This window comes from Pogoniulus pusillus, chromosome 4 (assembly GCF_015220805.1).
Source record: "Pogoniulus pusillus isolate bPogPus1 chromosome 4, bPogPus1.pri, whole genome shotgun sequence".
Taxonomy (NCBI): domain Eukaryota; kingdom Metazoa; phylum Chordata; class Aves; order Piciformes; family Lybiidae; genus Pogoniulus; species Pogoniulus pusillus.
The window spans coordinates 524823-531830 of NC_087267.1; the positions used below are offsets into that span (position 1 = coordinate 524823).

Sequence of the window (7008 nt, forward strand, 5' to 3'; positions counted from 1 at the left end):
TAATACAGAAACTCAACAGCCCTCCCAGAAACCTGAGTGCCCAGGAAGGGCTCCTAACCACCCCTCCACCTTCTCCCCACCCCTCTGCCTTCCTCTCCCCACTCCTCTACCTTACCCCAGACTTTGCCTTACATTCAAGGTGACTCTGGAGGATTGGCCGGGGGGTTAGGAAGCAGAAGGATTTAGTCACACTGATGGTTAGAGAGAGTAGTTCATGCATCCCCAGAGCCCAAAAGAGTCTGTGTTATCTGTGTTCTTGTTCTTATCCATCCAGCAAGCCTATGAGTGCAGCAGCCATCACCACTGTTTGCTTTTCACAGCCTGTAATCTAATTCCTGTCACCAAAATACCCCAGCTAGGCTCAAACTGGCACACTTCTGCAGCTTGATGCAACACAGTCTGCATTTGCAGTGAGAACTTTATTGTTAGCTGTAGCTAATCTGCTATCTGTTTGCACAGCATGACTATCATTTTAGAGAAATCACAGCTACATCTGGGCAGGCTGCATAATAGCATTCATAGAATCGTAGACTCAACCAGCTTGGAAGAGACCTCCAAGCTCAGCCAGCCCAACCTAGCACCCAGCCCCACACAATCAACCAGACCATGGCACTAAGTGCCCCAGCCAGGATTAGCTTCATCACCTCCAGGCACGGTGACTCCACCACCTCCCTGGGCAGCCCATTCCAATGCCAATCACTCTCTCTGCCAACAACTTCCTCCTCACATCCAGCCTAGACCTTCCCTGGCACAACTTGAGACTGTATGGGATCTTCAAAAGCCCCTTCTGACCCCCACAGTGTTGTGACTTGGTGATCAGCATGCTTAGAATGCCAAAGGCCTGGTTTCTCCACTAAAGGTGTACTGCCTGTACAGCCTAGGCAGGCTAATCAATGGAGAAAGGGGCAATTTTGAAGGCCCAATATGAATCAGCTGCTTTGCCTACACATTACTAACATTATTTGTTAGTTTGGGAATGGCTGCTTCATGGTGAGTGGTCAGGGACTGAAATGAGCTGCCCAGGGAGGTGGTTCAGTCACCAAGCCTGGGTGTGTTTAAAGGTCGTTTGGATGTGGTGCTTCAGGATATGGTTTAAGGTGCACCTTGTAGAGTAGGCTTATCACAGAATCAGCCAGGTTGGAAGAGACCTGCACGACCATCCAGTTCAACCTGTCACCCAGCCCTAGCCTGTCAAGCAGACCATGGCACTAAGTGCCTCACCCAGGCTTTAAAAATCTTTAGAGAAGGTTTCCATAGGCAGTGCTGAGATATGGGTCTGGCTGACACCAACCTCAAACTGCCAAAGCTTCACTGAAGATTCTTGAAGGGTTAACTGCTGCTGGAAATCTGGCAGGAGATCAGCCCTTTTGCCATCCTCTGTTATCCTCCACGCACCTGTTTCCAATTCCATCAGCATCTGGGGACTGTGTGTAGGTGATCTTAAACCCCATGTCAGGTACAAGCTGCATGGCTAGATGGTAAAACTTGATGGCTTCATAAACGGCCTCATTTTGTTCTTCCTCCACTGCCTTCAAGAAAAATTCTTTTGCCTTTTCCTCTGTTGCTATCTTCTGTTTCTCCCTGGAATCTGCAGACTTCATCTCCTCTTGAAGATGCTCTGCATGGCAGAGGTTCTGACCCGCTAGGGATCAGTCCTGGGACCAGTCTTGTGCAACATCTTTGTGGGTGCCATGGGCAGAGGCACTGAGTGCAGCCTCAGCAAGTTTGCTGCCCACACCAAGCTGTGTGGTGCAGCAGCCAGGCTGGAGGGCAGGGATCCATCCAGAGGGAGCTGGACAGGCTGCAGAGGTGGGCACAAGCCAAGCTCAGGAGGTTCAACATTCTTTCCATTATGTGATTTTTTTGTTTGAGGCTTTTGTTTGTTTGTTGTTGTTGTCTTTTTTCTTTATATAGAAATTAATTAAAATAATTACCACGTGGGAAGGAAAAAAATGCCTGCCTCTGCTTGACATGGAAGGTTGCTTGGTGGATTTTCAGTTCTCTCGGTTTTTGTTTCTTTTTTTGCCCTGGGCATAAAAGCTGTTTCAGTCTGGATCAGATCTGAATCTATCACCTCACAGTTTTGCTTATAAAATTTTAAACGCTCCGGGTTTGTGTAGCTGTCAAGCAGAGACTCTGTGCTGATTAGAACTGGGAGGCAGGCTGAACAATGAGGTGGCATTTCAAGTTTTGCCCTATATATTTATAATAAATGGCAATCTAGAGAATAAGAGGCAAGGAGTATTTTAAGAAGTTGCTACCTTGAATCAGATCTTTGTGCTGGTTTGAGCCTAGCTGGGATGTTTTGGTGAGAAGAATTAGATGCTAGGCTGTGAAAAGGAAACAGTGGGGATGGCTGCTGCACTCATAGGCTTGCTGGGATGGATAAGGACAAGAACACAAACATAGACAAGGGAGTTTGCTCTCTGGCTTTGAGCTGCACTTATTCTCTAACTTGCCTAACTAATCCTTCTGCTTCCTAACCCCCCTGGCTGACCCTCCAAACTTATCTTGAATGTAAGGCAAAGTCAGAGGTAAGGCAGGAAGAAGGTGTTAGGGTGGTTGGGAGCTGCTCCTGGGCACTCAGGTTTCTGGGAGGGCTGCTGTGCTTCTGTATTACTTTTTGTCTATTTCTGTCTGTAGCGGTGGATATTGTCAATACCTGCTTGTATCTTGTGCTAAGCTGTAAATAGAAAGCTTCAGTCAATTTCCAGTGGCTGAGTCTAGTCTGGGTGATTTTCTTAAGTGTGTGGGGGGGCAGGGAACACCCAAACCATCACAATCTTGGACAATCAGCAGCTGTGAATCAGCTGTTAATTAAACCGAGAGGCAAAAATTCTGCTGACCTTAACTAGCAAGAACAAGATGGCTTTTTCAGCAGCAAGGGCCAGCTTTTGGGTTTCCATCCTTGATGGTGTTGTTAGGACAACAGACACTATGGTTTGAGATACCTGGAATAACTAGGGACAGCTCGGGGCAACTGGGTACTCCTTTTTAATGTGTGCTGTCAGATTCTGCCTCTGAAGAGACAGATGTGATTTCTGGGCTGGGTTTCTGGAGGGGGAGTTGTTGTGTTTAGGGGGGCTTGGGTTTTTTTGTTGTTGTTGGGTTTTTTGCCTGTTTTTTTCCTCTCCTATCTGCCTTCGAATTTCAGTAATGAAACAGCTGGAAGCTTGCCAAGGTCCAGAGAACAGAGGTTAAGAATATCTCTGGCCAGAGGAGCAAGAGCTGTTCTTACAGATTGCTGTGTTGTGAAATTGAGGTGCAAGCCAGACCAGAGAGCATCACAAAACTGGCTATCAAAGGGTAAAATGGGACAAAGCAGAGGGGGAGAGAGAGAAGGGGGGAAAGAGATAGAGAGAACAATGGAGTAGAGGAGAAGCAGGGAAGGGAAAGAGCCGGGATGATATTCCCATCAGTCGCAGATGGAAGGGAGAGGGAGAGAAGGGTGCGTGGCCCAGGGATGAGGTGTGGAGTTCGTCAGGGGTTCTTCTGGTGCTGCAGCTCTGCTGGAGGTGCAGCCTTTGGCAGGCACTGCTCAGGTGTGTTTATACAGTTTATTAGATGGGTGTCCAGGTGCAGCTCCCCAGGAAATCTGCCTGTGTATGCATCCATTTGCAAGGGTCCGGCAGCAGAGCATGGAGGGGAGAGGACCTCCACTCCCTCCCTGCACTTTTTACCTGTCCATACCCTGAATACACATAAGCCTTTTGTCATTGGGGTAGCTGACATGAGATGTACAGGTCCTGGGCATTCAAGCCAAGGTGAGGTCCAGGAATTTCCACCAAGGCATTGTCTGTTGATTTGCATCCCTGAGCTTTCAGCCAAGCATCTTAGTCTGAGCCCAGGAGGTTAACGAAGGCGATCTTCATCTTTGTTGACTGGGGAGAGATGGTGCAGTCTTTGATGAACCAGAGAGAGAGAGAGGGGATTCAGACTCTCGCAAGGCATGTCATGAGTCACTTGTGGGACTTCACTGACCTACATCTCCAGCACTGAGCAGAAAGTGCTGGCAGCATTGAAGACTTAAGCACACTTGATGTGCTGTGAAACTGGTGGTGTTATTTAAGAAAGAAAACAGGTAGGAACTAATGTAGGAACCTGTGTAGTTTTAATTGAAATAAACAGGTGAAAATGTTGCAACCTTTAATGCACGTAGTAAGGAGAAATAGGGCAAAAAGAGTTCATTTTGAGGAAATAGGTAACTGAAGACAGCTTTTCCCTTCAAATTATTCATAGCACTTTTGTATTTGTTTTTCTGGTTTTCCAGATGCAGAAAGTATTTTTGTGCTGGGTCTTCCCTTTGAGAATTCTGCTAAGCAACAACTGAAATATGCTGCAAGGCATTTTAGATTCATACAGTCTATACTTCTAAGCTTTCCTCCTCACACACATGTGGCAGCTTGTTGCTGCTTCTTCACATCTTCACTGCATGTGCTGGAAAAGCTTTCACCATCTGTGGCCCAAACTGGATCAGCACATTGCTTTGTCTTTAAAGTGCCCCTACCACACCAGTGGTTCTTCGAAGCAGCACTGCAGACAGCACTGTAGATATAGTGCTTAAATTAAAATAGAACAGAATAGAATCAGCCAGGTTGCCAGAGAGCTCCAAGCTCAGCCAGCCCAACCTAGCACCCAGCCCTGGCCAATCAACCAGACCATGGCACTAAGTGCCCCAGCCAAGCTTCTCTTGAACACCTCCAGGAACAGCAACTCCACCACCTCCCTGGGCAGCCCATTCCAATGCCAATCACTCTCTCTGCCAACAACTTCCTCCTCACATCCAGCCCAGACCTCCCCTGGCACAACTTGAGACTGTGTGCCCTTCTTCTGTCCCTGGGTACCTGGGAGCAGAGCCCAACCTCACCTGGCTACAGCCTCTCTTCAGGTAGTTGTAGGCAGCACTGAGGTCACCTCTGAGCCTCCTCTTCTGCAGGCTAAACAACCCCATCTCCCTCAGCCTTAACCCTTAAGAAGAGGCCTTAACCCTTGTGGACCCTCAGCTTTATACTGAATATGATGTATAAAGAATGGAATACCTCATTGGTCAGTCCATGATCACCTGCCCTATCTGCGTGTCCCTGCAGGTGTGACCTTTTGACCTTTTACCTTATTACACACCAACATGGTACATGAGATTTAGCAGTGACCTTAGTTTCCATAGGGGAAATTTAAACAAGAGCCTTTTGGCATTTCATTTCTTGGTAGTAACTACAAACATCAAATGTTATTACTGCCAGAAGCAGATGATGTCTGCAAAATATAGACTAAGCTTCAGACAGTGCAGTCACTTTGAAGAGACTTGGCTGAAAAGAAAAAGCACTGAACAGAATTTGTTCTGTTCTAGGTCAAGCCAGGACAATAATGAGGTATGCTCATGTCCTGGACATCAGTAGGATGTTCTTCAGCATGAGAGTGGTGAGAGGCTGGAATGGGTTGCCCAGGGAGGTGGTTGAGGCCCCATGGCTGGAGGTGTTTAAGGCCAGGTTGGATGAGGCTCAGCCTGCTCTAGGGTAGGGTGTCCCTGGGCATGGCAGGGGGTTGGAACTGGCTGCTCCTTGTGGTCCCTTCCAGCCCTGACTGATTCTATGATTCTTTGACTCTACCTTGTCTGTCTCAGAGTGTAACAGCTGCCAGTCAACTCCACAGTTCTTATACTGAGGGTGGTTCCAAGCCTGTATGAGAGATGTTTTCTCTAGTTTCATCTCAGTGTGCATGTTCCCAGTCCCTTTTCTAATGTATTGATTAGTTATTGTTAGAAGCAAGGAGTGAAGTAAATCTCGAGGCAGCAGGGAGAATATGCTCTGTCTTGGCTTCATGCAGTCACTATTACTACACAGCAAACCAGGAATCATCCTTAACAACACATGTATTCAAATATGACCTCAGTACAGTTCCTTACAAGATGCCACTCTGGAGATAGATTTTCATCTAAATGGATGAGAATTACGAAATCAGTGCCTTTCCAAAATCCATTAGCAAAAAATGCTAACTTCTGTCTTGGTTTTCTTGGAGATGTTGTTTTCTTCTTGGATGTGCTGCCTGACAAGTCCTCTTTTCCTTCCCCACCAGGAATCTGGCCACCTAGTTGTTTTTTTTAAACCATAGAATCATCGAGTTGTAAGGGCTGGAAGGTAGACCAAGGATCACATATCTCCAGACCCCTGCCATGGGCAGGGACACCTCACACTACATCAGACTGCTCAGAACCCCGTTCAGCCTGACCTTAAACCCCCCCCACCATTTGTTTATTACTGTTTTCATTTGAGAACAGGACATTTAGCTCAAATAACTCACTAAGCCTTTCTGGGAAAACGTGAACATCTGTCAGCTGAGTCTTACCTTGCTGAGTGCTTCAGCTGATTTCCAGCAGGTTTCCAGTCATGTCCAGTAGCAGTACTCTGCTTTTCCATGCTTTCTTTGATCTTCTCTAATTGGATGAGAGTGAGGAATGTGAATGTGTAAATAATAGTCTGTGTTACAGTTTGTGCTGACAGGTGAGGAGTCTGAAAACTCCCAGAGACTTCTCTGAGCTGCTTGGCAGCAGAGGACAGCCTGAGTCTTCCTGCATAAACATAAGCACCTAAGAGTTGGCAGCAGTGACCAGTGGTGTCCCGTGTCCCCCAGGGATCAGTGCTGGGCCCAGTCCTGGTCAATATCTTCATTGATGATCTGAACCAGGAGATTGAGTCCATCATCAGTAAGTTTGCAGAGGACACCAAGCTAGGAGCAGGTGCTGATCTGTTGGAGGGTAGGAGAGCCCTGCAGAGGGACCTGGCCAGGCTGGATGGGTGGGCAGAGGCCAAGGGGATGAGATTTAACAAGGCCAAGTGCAGGGTTCTACACTTTGGCCACAACAACTCCAAGCAGCACTACAGGCTGGGGACAGAGTGGCTGAGAGCAGCCAGGCAGAGAAGGCCCTGGGAGTGCTGGTAGAGAGGAGCTGAACATGAGCCAGCAGTGTGCCCAGGTGGCCACAAGAGACAGTGGCATCCTGGGCTGACTCAG

General features: G+C 47.6%; 1 long non-coding RNA gene across 1 annotated transcript; it reads right to left on the minus strand.

Moving 5' to 3' along the window:
• Positions 1-4385: 4385 nt before the first annotated feature.
• On the minus strand, positions 4386-6699 carry LOC135175049 (uncharacterized). The gene is made up of 2 exons (XR_010302188.1): positions 6343-6699; positions 4386-4559 (listed from the first exon to the last, which is right to left on the minus strand). It is a non-coding gene; the product is annotated as an uncharacterized LOC135175049 (long non-coding RNA).
• Positions 6700-7008: the final 309 nt, after the last annotated feature.